Below are 18003 nucleotides of genomic sequence, written 5' to 3'. Positions count from 1 at the left end.
TATTGTTGCCATTGTCCACAGGAAGTTGACAGTTCCTGTGGACTATTAGTCCTTGGCAGAGGACCCCAGGGCTAGGGCTGGCATCAGTTGCTCCGGCTAAGCAGGGTTTTCTGTCCGACTGAATTCCGTGATGTCTTGTTAGAGTTTGGCCCGAGGAAGCAGTGAGATTTATGTTTGGCTGATATAAAATCGAAGCATCACAACAGAAGAGTTACGTGTGCCCCTCAGTGAGGTGTGCTCTGTTTCGGGGCAAAAAAACACCTTCCCAGGTGGTGGAGGGGGAAAGGCAGCTCTCGTCTAATAAAAAGAAAGAAAGAAAGAAAGAAAAAAAAGAAATACGACGGCTTATTAAACTCCAATGCTGATGTGATGTGGGTCAAATTGTGCTGAAATTTTCACGGGATGGCCTGGTTTTTATGAGTCATCAAGCGCAATTAGATATCGCACTGTAATAGGCCAGCCTGTCCAAACCCCATCAGCGCGCTCGCAGGAGGACGGTGGAGAGACGGTTTGAAAAGCAGATGACTCGGGCTGTACCGCGCGGTGCGGTTTTACCCGTGATACCCCCGTGTGGCGCCTTTAAACCTGCCGAAACAGGGGTGTCAGGTCTTACCCGGAAAGGGCCAGTGTGGGCGAAGGTTTTTGTTCTAGCCCAACACCGAGATGCCTGATTCTGCGTGTCTAGGTCTTGATTGAAGACCGTGATTAGTTAATGAGTTGAATCGGGTGTCGTTGAAACTGAAACCAGCATCCACAGTGGTCTTTTTTTGGATTAAAGACTGGACACCCTTGGTATCGGGTCTAATACAGAAAGTAAAATTGAAGAGATCTCATTGAGACGATGAGCAGAACCAGTGTGTTTTGTGCCTCATTTTGAACTGACAGAATAAGACCTGGATATCCAAGCATAAGCCCCAGGTAGATACACTTGGATATACAGGATATATATATATATATAGCCTGTGTATCCAAGTATAAACCCCTCAATGTATCCCGCATACCTCTTTTAAAAATCGTTCACTCCCGTACATTTTTTAATGGCCCTTTTTGGACTAGAATGGACAGCTAGCCAATGTGATAAAATATTATTTTATTACTGGGTTGCAGGACAGCTTCACAGGTCAAAACTGTGCTTTTTAATTTGTGCGGAAAATGCCCAGATCAGGGGAGGGCCCGGGACGAGGGGGATTTAAATCTATGTTATTACTCAAAGCTCATCGGTGGTCATTAAGAAATGAGTTCATGCCAACTCAGCACCCAGCAGCCCCTGAGTGACGGGGGGGGGGGGGGTGTTGAAAGATGCGCACAAATGTGCACGACGTGCATTATTCAGGGTTTAAGGCTAAGCCCTCTTTTGAAGTTGCGCGCAAACTTCAAACAGTTTCCTGTTTCCGTTTTGTTTGGCCGTTTATTTAACGGTGTGAATAATGCAACGCTACGCTCAAAATCCTTGCAAATTCGCTGCCGTAAAAGCGGAAGATTACAAGTGAACTGACTGCATTACGTAGGGTATGTTTCGGGCCTCAGATCCAACAGGTACTGAGGGCGGCTGTGTAGTATAATGGGTATGGAGCTGGTCACATGGTTCAATTCCCAGGTAGGACACTGCCATGGTACCCTTGAGCAAGGTACCTAGCCTGCATTGCTTCAGTATATGTCCAGCTGTATAAGTGGATGCAAGGTAAATGCTATGTAAAAGCTGTGTAAGTCGCTCAGCTCTGACAAGAGCATCTGCTGAATGCCTGTAATGTAATGTGTATTGCTGAGGAATACTTTCAGCATCCCAGTATAGCCTAATTAGCCAATCTGCCACGATCATATTACAATAGATTGACTGAGACGACAGGGGAATCTCCATAATACACCGACAAGACAACGGCTAGGCTTGCGGTTGTCTGGCACGCGATTATAACGGCTCACTATCCCTATGTTAAAAGGGCCTGCCATACTAGTCACGTCAACCAGGATGCTCTCCAGCGATCTCTCTCCTTGGCTACTGCACGTCATCGCGCAGAGACTGCTCAGTGCGACATACAGTAATCACTTGCGTCGGAAACACTTGGTACGTGTCCTTTTTTACATTTTTTAAATTTATTTTTATCACAAAGAGCCCCTAAGTGGTCTTCGTGAAGCTCGGTTATTTCGAGTGGCAGCTGGGGAGTGTTTCTGCGATGACAGAACACCTCACCACGCCGTTCCCATTAAAACTGTCTCCGCTAAGTAGCGCCGTGACTTACCGCAACGGGTCGCTTTCCGCACGTATAGGCATGCATCTAAATGCTAATCTAAATAATACCGAGCAAACTAATATTGAGTCCACTCATGTACAAAAAAATTTTTTTTTTTTTTGCTGGAAGATTATATTGGTGGCTTCATATTATTTGGCTGACTACCCCAACTGGCTTTTGTATTCAGTGCACTAATCTGTATTCATCAGCAGAAAATGTATTTATCCGGAGGTAGATTTCCATTTGCAGTCATGCCCAGGTGACTGTCTGCTGGTGAAATGATTTTCCAATTATGTGAGAAATTTTTTAATGCATTTTTATTTTACCGTGCACCTGATTGAGAGTTTATTTTTCCGTCAGTATCTTCAAAACCTTTGCATAGATATTGTTATTATCATGTGAATGGATGAAGGAAGGTGCTACACTCACGCACGCACACACAAACACACACACACACTCTCACACACTCATTCAATCACACAAACACACATACACAAATACGCACACACACACTCACACAAACACACTCTCACTCTTACTCAAACACACACTCACACGCACACACACACAGAAAATACCTACTATAAATTTTTGCGAGTTGGGTCTCAGTAAGAGAAATGTGTTTTGTCCTTTGGGTCATTCCGCACAATGAAAAATGTTGCAGAGTTAAATTTCCACCGAAAAAAACAAATAAAAGAAACATTTTTAAACCTAAAACAGAGTCATGTTGAAGTGATCCTAAAATTACTCCCGAACAATGTAATGTCTGGCACCATCTTTGTCCGACCTGTAATGACACAAGCTTTTAAGAAAATAGCGACGGGAGAAAATGGCATTTTCGGGAAAAGCCGGGAGGACAAGGGAACGTTCTCTTCTGATATAAGCACATCTTAAGCACAGCGGGGACTCTTAAAGTGTTGCCGTCAGCAAAAATTTCCTCCTTTGATTTGCCGCGTAACTTATTACCTTTGCGACTGCAAACGGCGCTTCAAGTGTGCAGTTAGCACGAGGATGAACTCCCTTCTCTTCTGGCTGCAACCAGCTCCAGAGCAACTTTGAGCTGTTGCTGTGAGTCAATTGAGGGAAGGATCCGAACCCCCTGGAGTCGTTAGTTGTAATTCATGACACGCAGAGGAAAAGGGCCTTTTTGTTTAATATAATGAGAGGACGTGGTGCTGCAAGACCGGCGCGTCGCACACACGGCAGACGAAAGTGAACAGAACAGAATGTGTGGAAAAATATACGTTGTGCGACATTATAAAAATGTACTCCTATATCAAAATGTATTTCCTGTGTTTGCTCATGCATTCTCTGTGCAGTGGTGTGTGTATGTGTGTGTGTGGTGGGGGGACCTTATCCTAAAAGGGCCACTGTAGGTGCAGGTTTTTGTTTTAGCCCAGCACAAGGACAACGGATTCAACCAATTATGGTGTCTGTATGCGTGTTCGCTGCAGTTTTAAATGCTTGGAACATGGTTAGATACACAGGACATGCGAGAGCCCAGTCAGACAGATCAACGGGGAGACGAACACCTTTATAGCCCACGCTACAAATAAAACACGTTCAGTCTCAGGTTTGGGCCTTTAAGATAATCTGGCTGTCAGGTTTCTGCAGCGCAGTCCGGGAAAAAATAAGATTCTACTGGCACACGCTCGGTCCGGCCCCCAACTGTTTACCGACGTCCCGCCGGCTTGTAGTCCTCTCTCAGTTTTATCGCGAAAATTTAGTTTATTGCCCGACCGAAAGTCACTTCTCTGCAACTGCTCAGGGACGTGACCATTCTTTTAAAGAGCACAGGAAAATCACACATTAAAGAGTCTGACATAGATTATGCATTCTGCAGAGCCCAATTCTTTTGATAAAAAAAATCTCACTATCCTCCTAATTTCTGTTTTTTTTGTGAGATGAAATAAGTGAGAAGACAGTGATCTCTGAGTAAACGTGTTCAGACATACAGAGGATAGACGCAGCAATAGGCAGTAAGGACTACCGAATCATGAATATCTTTCTGGTGGGGGGGAAGAAAGTCTGTGACTTCAAGAAAGATGGAAGATAGTATTACCAAGGAAAAGGCTTGAACCTTGAAGTTCTGAGACGATCTTTGTGGCCGGCCATATTCATTAATTATTCGAAAAGCTACGTTCACGTCCAGCTGCAGCATGAAATTGCAGAATGAAAGACTGTTTCACTAATTCCAGATAAGACTTGACTGTGGGTAAAATCTCCACTTGCAGTTGTCTACCTACTAATGTGCTAATCAAATATCAGGCTTTATTTCACCTGCATGACCATATCATAGTGATATGAAAAATAGTGAAAAAATAAACAACCAAAAACAAAACCTTCCCAAAAAACAAGCAAACAGCCAAGCAAACATTATATGTCATGCTTTTCAAAAAATGCAGGCAATTACTCTGCTTGCCTGTTTCCTGTTGAGATGTATGAAATGTACAGTAAGAATTCTCTGTGCGTATCCTAGCTAGATTCAATTAGGAGGTGCTAAAGAATCTTCTAGTCTTTTACAGATAACATTCTGTAAAAATCTAACTTATTGGTGCCAAACTTTTAAGCTCACAACACCACACAAAAATTATTTTTGCTAAATAGACATTTCCATACTCAAGAAGACATGTTTGGCATTGGCTGTGGCTTCCCGGTTGTTGGTTTAGTAACAAATTAACCTTTACGGGAATTTCAAGGTAAATTTACCCTGACTGTGCAGAAATCAATTGCTTCTCGTGGTGCACAATATGTTCACAGAGAAGTTCGCCAATTAACGTTTCAAAAATCGCTGCGTTGTATAAAAAATTGTACCGTGTGATTTGAGCACCGCATCGCGCATTTAGTGATGACTTGTGCTAATTGTTAACATGTGAGAATGGCTGACCTTTTTTTTAATGAACACTAAACTCCTGCTAATGGAGGCTACTGTGGAATTTCTGTTATAACTCAGGGACTTTCGTCCCCTCTGTGGGAAAACGCTTGAACATCTGCCGCCGCACGGCAGAGGAATCTGTTCATTCTAGAAAATTCTAACCCTGTGAGATATGATAGAGCAAATCGTAGGCCTGTGTGTATGCATGTATACTGTATATGCATGTGTGTGTGTGTGTGTGTGTGTGTGTATTTGTATAAAGTATGAGTGTGTCTGCGTGTGTGTGTGTGTGTGTTTGTATGAAGTATGAGTGTGTCTGTGTGTGTGTGTTTGTATAAAGTATGAGTGTGTGTGTGTTTGTATGAAGTATGAGTGTGTCTGTGTGTGTGTGTGTGTGTGTGTTTGTATGAAGTATGAGTGTGTCTGTGTGTGTGTGTGTGTGTGTTTGTATGAAGTATGTGTATGTGGCACTGTGATCTTCCTTCATCCTTTCACACGGTAATAACCACATCCATGCAAAGGTCTTGAATGCACTGTAAGAAACGTGTACTGTCTGCCCGTGTGATTGAGCTCTTATTAATACGTTTTTCAAAGCTGCGATATTCAAAGGGCTACATGCGGTAATGTCCCCCCTGTACGGAGGTCCATGCCCCCCGCCCTCCCGCGTGAGGGTTTAGCGCTCAAATGAGCCGTGGGGAGGCGCAGGGCGCCCGAGCGCGCGGGATGGCTTTCTAACGCGCTCCGCCAGGCGCCGTAGTGTGGCGAACCTTCATGGCTGAATGTCGTCCGCCGCCGCCAAAATGGAAAAACAACAGCCTGGCGGGGCGGAGGGTACCTTTTTATTTATTTCATTGCGCCTCCCCCCCCCCCCCCATCTCCAGCCCATCCCGCCCCCCCCCCCCCATTTTCGCTTGTGTGGTGTTGTTTTGTCAACATGCTTTAATTAGGGTAGCAGCTGCTTTTAAGCTTTGGAAGATTTTGAAGTCTAGGGAGTAAATGAGGGTGTGTGTGTGTGTGTGTGTGTGCATATGTGTGTGTTGGTGTGTTTGTACGTGTGTGTGTGTGTGTGTGTAGGGGGGGGGGGGGGGGGTTAATTAAGAGTTTACCGCAACTTGATTTCCAGTATCTAATTAAAGTTGCGCACTAATTGGTTCACAATCTGAAATGGCTGATCACTGTCGTCCATTATTTTTATCAGCAAATAACTGCTTACCTATGCTGTATTTTTCCCTTCGTATACATCTAAATAGGTTAAAGGGGTCAGGAAAAGTGCTGCTATTTGGTTGCTTGCATCTCATGTAAGAAAAAAAGAAAAAAGTGTATATACCATCTTATACTGTGCTGTATTGCAAATTAACTTGACTGGCGATCTTGAGTCCATTCATGCAGCTGTACAAATGTATTTTCTTTCTGGGGTAGATTGAGTGTGAATAGAAACATCTGGAACCTTCAGGTCTAATGTTGAGTTGAACTGAAGAGGCTGTTCCACCACGTCCTCCGTGTTTCCGCTTCGACAAGCCTGTTAGATTCGGCCTTACGCAAACCGGAAAGTTTTCCCATTTCGCATTTCACCTCGATGTCGAAGGAAACACAATTCGCAGTGCGGCTAATATAACCAAAATTAGGTGGATGAATTATTAACCCTATTAAGGTGTGAGATCACAGATGTGATTAGAATGTTCTCAACTGAACGTTCTAATGCCGATGCAACAACCGCAATTGCTCATTGAAAGCAGTGGAGTTCTAGAACACTTTACTTAGAATTTTGGAAGAAAAAAAAGTTATCAAAAACCTGCTCTTCAAAGGGATAAGTTGTTGCAGTGTAAGCTAATAGGAAGAGTATCAGTAGCAGTCTTCCTCTAGACGAGGGTTTCTCGCGATCACGTGATCCGAAACGCGGGCAGCATCACTGCAGGCAGCGACGAGTTACGCTCCACAGCAGACTTATCAGTGAGTGACAGGTGAATTTTGTCATGGTTGATTCGCAGGAAAATAACAGCCAACCTGGGCACAGACCAGGCCTGAGGCACCGGTGCTAAAAAAGTCCTGACCCGGCCCGACCCGACCGGACCAGACTCCACCCGAACCTGGCATACGGCCACGGGGGGCCTGCAAGGTTTAGGCCGGGTAGTAGACCTCTATTGATTCCTGGTCTGTTCACTTATTTCTTGCAGCTCTGATATACACTTATGTGCCATGCCGTGATAGCGTTCCAAGTCATTCTGGGATAAGAGCATCAGCTAAACGAATGAGTGAATGAATTCATTCATTCATTAATCGTTTTCTAAAATACCAAAATGCATACATCTTTCATGTTTGTAATAAGGCCCGATATTGTGTGTTTTATGTAGCCAGAGCAGTGGCACTACATAATTTACCTGGCCCCTTGAGTCTCTCTCTCTCTCTCTCTCTCTCTCTCTCTCCCCTCTCTCTCTCTCCCTCTCTCGAGACACATAAAATGCCAGTGACCCACATAAGCTTAAAAACCCTGGGCGTCCAGATCAGACCCCATTTTCAGCCTCTTCTGCATGCAGTGCGGGGAACAGCTGCCTGCTAGGGATGGCACCCTCCCTGTGTCTATACTAAATGCATTATGAGTGCTAAGATACTGTCTAAAGAAAAAAATCCGTCTTCATCTGCCAATAAAACATGGCACTGGGAAAATTGCTTCAGGATGGCTGGTGTTAAATAACACCCAGGCGTCTAGCTGCATTTGCTTATAGCCCATCCCTGGCCGTTGCTAGGGAAGGAAGCTTTGAGGCATTTTAAAAATAAAAATAAAAACGTTCCGCTTCTGAAACGGCTGTGTTGCAGTCGGCCAAACAATTAAACGTTTGTGTCCGAGTACACCGCAAATTTAATCGAATTGCAACACTAATTAGCCTTATGATTAAAATAATTGACCGTTTGGTAATTAAAACCAAGAGGAGATAAGCTGGTTCACGACAGCGTTGTCATGTTGCCATTAGCGCTGTTTTTAAATTATTTTTTAGCCATGCGACTGCAGCCAATCAGGAGCTGTACAGTGTTTATGAATGTAGAGCTTGGGAAATTGAGCCCTCTTTGTTTTTCAACACTAACAATTTATATTCTAGTCGTCTTTCAAGGTGTTCTCTACAGGATTTTTACCTTGAAAATATGATAAAATAACCATGCCAAGGCATATCTATGGTGCATTGGCAATTTCTGTCTTTACGCACTATTGCCAAATTGGTGCACCTTGTATTTCTTATTCTGAAATGTGTTGGGGACATTTCTGGGCGTGGCACTCTTTTGTGTGGGGAGGGGTGGGCGTGGCTACAGAGCCTGTGGTTTTGGAGTGTTTGTTGCTAGCGCGCTAACCGCTGCAATGGCGGAAGAAGTCCAGACACAGCAAAGCAAATAGCCAAGCCGACAAGGCTAGTTCAAGAACTAGAGTTAACTTTGGAATTGCTACTCCTCTGTGGCATCAGCTGAAGTTGTGTCAAGGGGATGAAAAGCGACGCAGAGTTGGCTTGTTTTCTGTTGGACTTGTGAGTAACGTTACTTTTAGCTATCCAGCTAGCAACGTTAGGTGACTTGATGGCCTGTACTCCCTGGTGACTGGGAGTGATGAAGACTGAGGAGGAGACTTATTTGATTGTAAACGCAGGTCCTACAGCAAGGCATGGCAAAAAAAAAAAATCCTGCATAGTATGCCTTTAAGGATTGACAAGCGGGAGCTGAGGAACATAGTGTAATGGATTTCGTAAATATGCACGCATACAGGATGAGACTTGCATTGCTGAATATCTGATCTGGGACGTGTAAATAAGATTCTTATTGATTGCTGGTTTCTCAGGCTTCCGTCACATCCTGCATAAGCGTGGCCTTGCAGAAAAGATGAATCACGTGGAATATAGACTTTTTTTTGTTTATTATATTGACTTGCAACCAATTATAGCAGGACAAATGACAGTTGATGTGTTCATAAACCAACACAATATGGTCTCTTTTTTGTGTAAAAGCGCCGTAGTCAAAAGTAAAACGGTTCATATTTTGAAAGACCCCATTTTTTTGTGGCAGTTTCAGTGTGTGAGCCTTAACCCAACCTTCTCACACAGGTCATGGATTTTTCAAATTCACAGTGGGGAGGAGAAGGGGCTATTTTGGGCGACCTCTCCCATACAACCCCTTAATGGTTAGTCAGGGACGTCTGGGATCATCCAGGGAAGTTAAAAAGCAAAAACGTTTTTCTCTGCTCCAAAACAAAACAAAAAAACAAAAAAACAAAAAAAAACAAAACAGGCGCCTACTGCGACAGGACAGAGGGATCAGAGCAGCCTCTGCCGAGTGCCGTTAAATGGCTTTACCCCCACCGCTAACGAGCGTAGGTTCTTTTTATAGCCCGGCTCTCTCGCAGCCCGGTGGCCGGAGCCTTGCCTGTGCCCCGGCGCGAGCCGCCACCGCTTCGCGCCGAAGACGGAGCAGGAGGAGGCGGCGTGGAAGGTGAGGCTAATTATGAGGTCACCTGTTAGCGGCGCTCGCCGGGGTGACAGAGAACCGGGCGCGTGGGGGACCGGGGGGGCAGCGCTAATCATAGCTGCTGGACCAGCAGACGGAGGCGGAGACGGGGACGGGGACAAAATGCGCCTGTGCTGTTCGCCGTCTGCCTTTAATTGCGACGCTGATGCGAGCCGGCAAGGGGCTGCACGGACCACGCGGTGTAAAATTATGTTTTTTTTTTTAAAAGGAATACTTTGAGTGACATGTCATAGATTTACCTGGAAATGTGCCACTTCAAATTCAAAAAGAATAGATTCAATGACTGATAGATTTCTGGTGCATTGTACCTCACATAATATTCCTCACTCGTGTTAAAAGCAAAGCTTTAATCTCTTTACTGAATTGTCCTCTTCAGTAGTCGAAAGTGATGTTTAAAACTTGTAATCTAGAGCAAGCAGGTGCAGTTGGCAGAAGGAAATTAGGTTTGTTTTCCGGAATTTGATTGAGACCAGTGTAGCTCCTTGTTTGCTACGGCTGCTAAAATTGTCTGTTGCTAGGTAACCGAATATTACTTATGTGCCTGGCTGTCATAATACCGATTTTTTGGCACCGTTTCTAAAGACTGCACATGTGCCCGTAAATATTGATTTCAGACGGAAGAACTTTTCTTAAGAAAATTCTTGGCATTTGGAAAGTGCTTTCATAACTTTATGCATTATATGGTGACTGGGCAGTAGATAAGTGTGGCGGATGAACTGAAGTAGGCTACGGTGTGATAAAAAAAAAATCACGTAGGGACTCGCTGTTTATTTGCTCATTTGTTTTCACAGCAGGCACATGACTCAGCTTAAAACTCAGTGTGAAACTAAAATCGGCACAAGTCGTCCTAATCACGCTCAGTGATTTGCATATATTCTGACACAGTGCCAGAGGGTAGGCTTGCCTGTCTTCACGAATACGCCTGTGTGCAATACCTGTTCATGTACAGGTGTAATTCAGGTGAGAAACGGTCTCCCAGGAATGTTGAGACCTCGTAGTTGCTTTTCAGGGCATTGCTCTTGTTAATTTAAAGGACATAAGAGATTGGCTCGGTCTATATGGGCCTTTCTTTAGCCTCAGGTGTAATACCTGGTTCTGAGGTTGGCGGTTGTTTTTTTTTCCAGCCCCCAGGTGTGTCTGTTGTTCACCTAAAAGTCTGAGCCCGCGACCGTCCCATCGAATCGTCCCCACGACTTCACGGCGCGTCCTCTCTCTCCCTTGGGCACGACGCTACCGGCGAATACGCACACTCTCGCTCTTCTGATTGGTAGAAGGTGCCGCTGGAATATTTAGCGGGTTGAGCATGTGTCCCGTGTAGGGGGCGGTCATATATGGGCAAAGTACCCCTTAACGTCAGAATAAAATACGAAATAAGGAAACGCAGCCTCGTCTGCGCCAGCCTTGGTCCGGCACTTTGTTTCCAGTTTGTTTTCGGACCCAGGCTGAGCCGGGACTTGGCCGAGGTTTTGAGGCTTATTTGCGATCACGTGGTCCCGCTGAGAGTTGCTGTAAGAGGGCTTTACCACGGCAGTCCACAGGCTCCTAATTTGATTCTCAGCCTTTGTTCTTCTTCCTTCCCGCCTCTGGGATCCATCGACCGTTACGTAACCTGTCTAGCTGAAGCGCGCGGGGTAACCTTCCCAGGGAAGGATTACCGAAACTTTCTGTTGACTTTCAGGGTGGGGGTGGGGGTGGGGGTAGGGGTGGGCGGGGGGAGATTCGGTATGACAGAGATACGTTTGCGGTGGTCTAGTTAGCCTCCCTGTTATTCCGCAGACTCAATCATGCGAAGCTTACACTGACTCAATAGAGGCACACGAGCACCGGAGGTCAGTAGCGCCGACTGTTTTATTTTTATTTATTTATTTATTTATTTATTTTGTTTCGCAGCCTCTGTTCAAGTGGATCAAATTTATTGCGCTGCCTAATGAAACGACCCTGCCCGGGCGACTGTAATTTGAAACTCGACGGATGAGCTTATTGCTAGGAGACAATGTCCTTCGGATCGTGCCACGTCCCCCAACCCCCCCTCCCCACTCTCCCCCCTCCCCCTGTCCCTCGTCCGCAATTCATTTAGGCCACAATTAGGTCTGAACTGATGACAGTATGAGCGAGTGAGCGAGCGTGTGTGTGTGTGTGAGAGTGTGTGTGTGCGGTTGCCTTTGGGGCAGTAGGGCTCTTTTGTGGGCGCAGCGATCGGCCCCCTGGGGCACCATGGGTAAACACTCGTCACGCTGCTCCTAATTGGCTGAAGACAGCTGCTGCCAACCAGAAAACCCATCTGAAGTCGTGGCTTCTCGCTCCGGGCCAGCCACGCCACGCTAAACAATTAGGCGCATCGTCGTTAAGAAAAAAAACGCCTGCGTTCTGTTGCGTTCTCTTCCAAAAAAAGGGCCTTTTACACGTCCACCTCGCAACTGGAGACAGATGCTACTTGCCGCTATTATCTTTCTTCTTATCTGCTGTTAGGATGTACTGAGTTGGAAGGCGCTAAAAAATAAATAAATAAATAAATTGCCCGTAGCTGAGGACATAACGGTTTATTTTCCCCAGGAAAAAACATAAAAGCTCTGCCGCAATCCAATCAGCCGAGTACTGCCGGACCCAGAATGTATAAACGGGCGTCCCTTCCCTGCGTTTCCAGCAGATGGCAGCAGAGCTACACGCGTGGATGAGGCGGAAGCCTTCACAGCTCGAGCTCGGATTCTGCCGCAGCCGACAGCAGCCTTTCAAGTCTCTTCAGACGCCAGGCTTACGCGGAGAGAAACAAGACCCGCGTCTTCCTTTGAAGGAAAGGCCCGTAAGTGCTTCACTTCTGAGTGACAGACGCAGACATTGGGACACAAGTCTTAATATATCCTTTGCTTCCCAAGGTGGAGAAAAAACAATCAGTCGCAGAGTATGCCAGAGAGTAGTGTGTGCTGTCTGCTGTCAGCTCACTTCCTGTATCCTGACCATCTCTCTCTCTCCCCGCGTGAACTTTTCTGGTCTCTAATTTTCTGGCTACATTCTGCCACGCGCCCCAACCCTCTGATTCTTTTTATCTGCTGAACTAATGAACACCTCCTCTTCAACACTTACATTACATTACCCCCCCCCCCCGAAGAAAAAAAAAACGAAAAAAGAAAAGAAAATCAATAGATAGAAGAAATTGAAAGAAGCAATAAGCAAGAAAGTCTTGTTTCAATCAAGGGTGCTGTAGGGATTGAGGCGAAGAAGAGAATTTAAAAAGAAAAGGAAAGGAGAGAGTAATCTTGTGTCAAAGTGGTGCTGTGGATGGGGGGGGGGGCTGTTGGAGGTGTCCAAATTTCTCTCTGGAAGGGGGCAGCACCCCTCCTGATCCATACGTTTCTTCAGAAAATGCACCTGCACACTGTGTCCCTGCAGCCATGGCCTGAACTCCCCGAAAAATTGTTCGCACCCGGCACGGCCCCTCGGTGCCTTCAGGACGCCTCTGGCCAAATGCATTAGTGCCCCTCAAAAACGCGGTGGGGGTGCGTCCCGTCACCCCTGCTCCGGCTTCGGCCAGATTGAAATGTCAATCATCCGAGAGCGATGACACAGGCGCCGCGCTCTGGGATGAAAAACTGTAGAGTATGCAGTATTACATCCACATGCTGTTATTTTGCCATTATTTTACAGGATTAATAATGTATTATTTTATGTTATTTATTACCATTTCAGGATTTGATTTGACTTGTTTATCGTCTCGACGCTATAATTGAATGCATAATCAGAGAGTTGCGCGTTTGACCTGTTTTTCCGGCTGTCGTTTCCCTTCGAGTGCGCAGCACTGCGGCGTCTGCGTCCCCTCCTCCCCTCGGTCGTCTGCTGCGCGCTGTAGCCAATGGGAGTCTGCGGCAACGTCTGCTTTTCCTGCACGGGTGAACCCGAAAACACGCACGCGGGTGTGGAACCGGCTGGGGATGCGCCCGAGACCAGCTGGCACCCCGCGTCCGTCCGCGCGCCGCAGCCGGGGGAGCAGCTTCGGTTAGGCCGCGGCGCAGCTGGGGATCGCCCCGCCTCGCGCGCGCGTTCTCTCACAGAATGTTCCGTTCGGGCCGCTGCGCTTCGCGGCCAACGCCGCCCGTCTTTGATGGCGGTTTGAACGAGGCTTTAGAAAGGGGCACGAGAAGAAAAAAAAAAAAAAAATTGGACAAGGTCTGTGGCCCCCCTTGTGCTGTTGGGGGGCCCATTAAAATGGAAAAGTTTGGGAGCTGGGGCTTTTTGAACGTGGTGGCTGCGAGTTCAAATCCCTGGCGGGGGGGGGGGGGCACAGCCAACTCACTGTGCCCCCGAGCAATGTCCTTAACCACAGAACCACGTAATTAAGCATCCAGCTGTTTAAATCTATAAATGTATGGCAGAGACGAGCCGCGTGGATTACCCCCCCGGATGAGGGCATGGGCTAAGGCGAGCTCACGATGTTACATTAATTAGCATCTTGCGCACAAAAAAAAAAAAACAGACCAAAGCTACGCTTCTTCAAGAAGAAGAAGAAGAAGAAGAAGAGGTGGTGGTGGCGGAGGAGGCGAGCCATGCAGATGCGCTGCGCGCCGCAGCCAGGGGAAATCGTGATCAGTTAGCACGGCGCAGTGATCCAGGGAGCCGCGTCGGCCCTCCCGGGAGAGGAGGGGGGGAGAGGGGCGGTTTGATCACCAGCTTCAAAGTGGGAGGGAAGGGGATTACGCAGCGAGCCCGCGCTCGCTCGCGCGCGGTCCAGCGACCGCTGGCGTAATTGCACAAGCGAAATCCTGCGGGCCCCCGGGTCCCGTCTCCTTTGATACTGCTGCAGGGGCTCTGTGTTTATGCATCTTTAAAGGGGCGCGTTGCCATAGCGGCAGCCTGGAATCTGGAGTCTGTGAGTTTAAAAAAAAAAAAAAACATTTTTTTTTGTGAAACTCACTGATCATAAGCAGACCATGGCTGTGACTCAAAGCCACGATTGGGGTCTCCAGACGTGGCCTGACTGGAGAGAAGATGGCCGTCTTGGTGTTTGTTTTGTTATGCATGACCCTGGCCCTCGGAGACCTCCCTGTGGGAGGCAGGCTCTCTCTGCCTTTAAGCCGTTTTTCTACAAACGTGGAGGACTTTCCATTCGTTCATCGAAGGAGCAGTGACTCCGGCGCTGGGCTCGTGTGTGAGGCTCTGTGGTGTTGAAAGAGTGGGACGAAGCTTTGAAATGGAAATGGATGGATGGATGGACGGACGGCTGGAAGCTCATCTGAGTCCGGGCGTGATGTTGTTTGTGGAAGGTTGGCCGGAACTGCAGGTGGGGATGGGGTGGGGTGGGGTTGGGGGGGCTGCAGCGTGGGTGCTGGGATGGGAGCCACTGGGCTGCCAAGCAGGGGTCCACCTGAAGATAAAAGTGATAAAAGCCAGCCGCAACCATAGAAACACACCTGGATGTCTATGAGCTGGTGGAGAGAAACGTTTGATTGTATTTGAGCCGATGGAGAAACATTAGAATGTATTTGAGCTGGTGGAAAAGCTTTTGAATGTATTTGAGCTCACGGAGAAACACATTTGAGTAATATATTAGCTGGTGGAGAAACACATTTAAATGCACATCCACAGAAGAGCTACCATTTGAATGTTGAAGACCTAGCTGTGAAAAGGCACATATGGGAGGTGGCAGAGGCACCAGCTTGAACTTGGATGAGCTAGCAGAGGAGCACACGTTTCCTCATGGATGGAATAGGATGGCTGATTAAAACAGTATCCAGAAAAGAAGAACATAACGCCAAAGTGTGTCTTTAACCCCTTTAAGCTGTGAGGTCACAAATACGTGATTGGAATGTTCTTAACTCAACACTCTGTGTTGCCGATGTAACAGTCGCTACTGGTAACAGAGTAGTGGGGTTCTAGAACACTGACTTAGAATTCTGAAGAAAAAAAAAACATTCCAAAAAACCTAGTCCTCAAAGTTTTAAAAGAAGAATCCATGGTGCCTTCCATGTACTGCTTGGAGCCAGTTCTCTGACAAAGACCAGCATCCCTGATCCTTGTCCGGTGTTTTCTCTCTCGTCGTGGTATAACTCTGACACCGTGACATGCCAGCACTTCCCCTGTGTTTGAGTCCATGTTTATGCACCTCAGTCTGCGATTCCATAGTACACATTCCCCTGGTCTCTCAACTCTTCCATTTCGGGGACAGACTTTCCATTCTTGGGTCCATCCAGCACCCCTCCCTGCTTCCCCGTCCGCTGACCCTGTGTCCTGGTCCCTCTCAGCCAGACCTGCATCCCAGAAAACATTTTTGGAGTGAAAAGCTGACTAAAAGCTGTCTAGGCATTCCTGGCTACATTTGGCTGAAAAGCGAAAGTTTTATAGCTGACTAGGATGTAGCCAGGCTATATCCGCATAAAGCCTGAGCTATACTGTGGTCAACCGAGTCCGTTGATGTTGAAACATCTCGCAACCTAGATTTCCACCCCTGTGGTCTAGATTTCGGCTTTTGCTCACTGGGATAATCGGCTGGCTTTGAGAAGCCCCAGTCCAGGGGAAGAAGCATGAATGCTCTAAAGGGTATTTATTTATTTACCCCCCCCCCCCCACTCTCCTGGAAACCTTGTACAGAGTGTGGAGTTTTTTACATATGATTTACATATGCAGGGGATCACACTGCTGGTTATTGTACCAAATCATGAACAGATTTTAAATGTGTGTGTGTGTGTGTGTGGAAAGGCATGACACGGAGAGAGTGTGTGTATGTGTGTGTGTGTGTATTTGGAAAGGTATGAGAGTGTGTGTGAAGAGAGGAGTTTTGGTGTGTGTGTGTGGTGTGTGGAAAGGCATGATAGGGAGAGGGAGAGGGAGAGAGAGTGAGGGAGGGAGGGAGGGAGGGTGGGGGAGAGCGAGATTGAGAAAGAGAGCTTCTTGCTTAATTAGACGGTAAAACAACTCTGTCTAGTCAATAGACGCTCGTGAAAATATATAATAATGAAGTAACGACGATGGCAGACCCATTTTCCGAGACTGTGACAGATGGTGCACGCTCAAATCCTATATAAATACCGGCTTCCATTTTTTTTTTTTTTTTTTTTTGTCGAACAGATTGTGAAGACGGGCTTGACGGCGACGCAGACAGCGCTACGTTCTCCGCTAGCTGTTCTCCGCTAGCTGTTCTCTCACATCACCATTTCAGAGCCACGGTGGTCTTAAAACGGAGGCGTGGGACAATAACGTACTGGGGGAAACGAGTTGGCCCTCCCTCGTTTAATTGGACGCGTTGACGGGCTGCTGGTTCTCGAGGCTGAAAGGAGACGTGGCAGGGCGGGCTGGATGAGTGTGCTCTGGGAGCAAATGCTGCAGGCCTGCAGGGGCAACAGAGCTCAATCCCCCTAGGTTGACACCTGACCCCTAATTGCTCCCAACGACCTGATTGGTACAGTACCTTGCATGGCAGCCTTTCACCGTTGGTGTGTGTGAATGGGTGAATGAGAGGCATCAATTGTAAAGCGCTTTGGATAAAAGCGCTATATAAATGCTGTCCATTTACCTGCTCTTCTTCTCTGTGTTTACCTGGATGTCTTTTTTATTTTATTTTTCAGGGCTTTTATTTGACAGATCAGTGTAGAAAGGCAAGGAAGAACTAGCTAGAACCCTAACTAGGAGGAGAGAGAGGGAGGGAGAGGCGTGCGACAAAGGTCACGCGGTCGGACTCGAACCGCCGACGTCGCGGCTCGCAACGAGCACGTGGAAAGCGCTCTACGGGCTGCGCCACAGGAGACACCCCTACCAGAGTGTCTTAAACCTGGCCAGGTAAAGTCAGGTGTGCTTATTCATACAGCCCCTTTTGCACCTAAGATGTCTCCAAAGGGCTGTACAGGACCACACGTGGCTGAAAGACAAATTAGAAACCGAAAACAAATTAAATACGTGAGAATAACAAAGGGAAAACAACAGAGAAACACTTATGAACCGAGCGTTCACACCGCATACATAGCCCTGGCTAAATCGAGGAATGGCTGGTCGAAGTGCAGCCTCGACCTGTCAGATACCATTTTCATTGGAATTTTTTAAATTTTAAATTTCTTTCATTTTTGCATTTCTCAAGACTGTTTATATGGACAGTGGGGATCGATTGCAGTTAGAAAGTACCCCCCCCCCCCCTTGCTCCTGCATGAAACCAAATACTTTTTAATTAGATGTACTGCATTCCAGTTCAGACTCGTCTCTATCAGATCAGGCTCATCCCTGAATAACGTGGTTGGAAACTACAGAATAATCAGAATACAAATTCTTGTGTTTTTTTCAGTTAGCCCACATTAGCTGGGGAACTTAGCAGAAATTATACATTAAAGTCCAGGAAAGTGTGCTGCTTTTGTTACTGCTGTCCTTATCCTGACCTGCTTTAAATAAAATATCCAGCTCTATGAATGGATAATATTTAAA

At 46.7% G+C, this 18003-nt stretch overlaps 1 long non-coding RNA gene across 1 annotated transcript in view; it reads left to right on the top strand.

The window, feature by feature from the left end:
* Positions 1 to 17143, top strand: part of LOC135262717 (uncharacterized) — a 28178-nt gene extending 11035 nt beyond the window's left edge. The window contains exons 2-3 of the long non-coding RNA XR_010332308.1: positions 12254 to 12406; positions 16663 to 17143. This is a non-coding gene — a long non-coding RNA (uncharacterized LOC135262717). The remainder of the gene's footprint in view (positions 1 to 12253; positions 12407 to 16662) is intronic.
* The last annotated feature ends 860 nt before the right edge of the window (positions 17144 to 18003 follow it).

The sequence above is a fragment of the Anguilla rostrata genome, chromosome 9 (genome assembly GCF_018555375.3).
Source record: "Anguilla rostrata isolate EN2019 chromosome 9, ASM1855537v3, whole genome shotgun sequence".
In the NCBI taxonomy this organism is placed as follows: Eukaryota; Metazoa; Chordata; class Actinopteri; order Anguilliformes; family Anguillidae; genus Anguilla; species Anguilla rostrata.
Note: the sequence above shows the minus strand (reverse complement) of the source record. Positions and strands in the feature narration are given on the sequence as shown.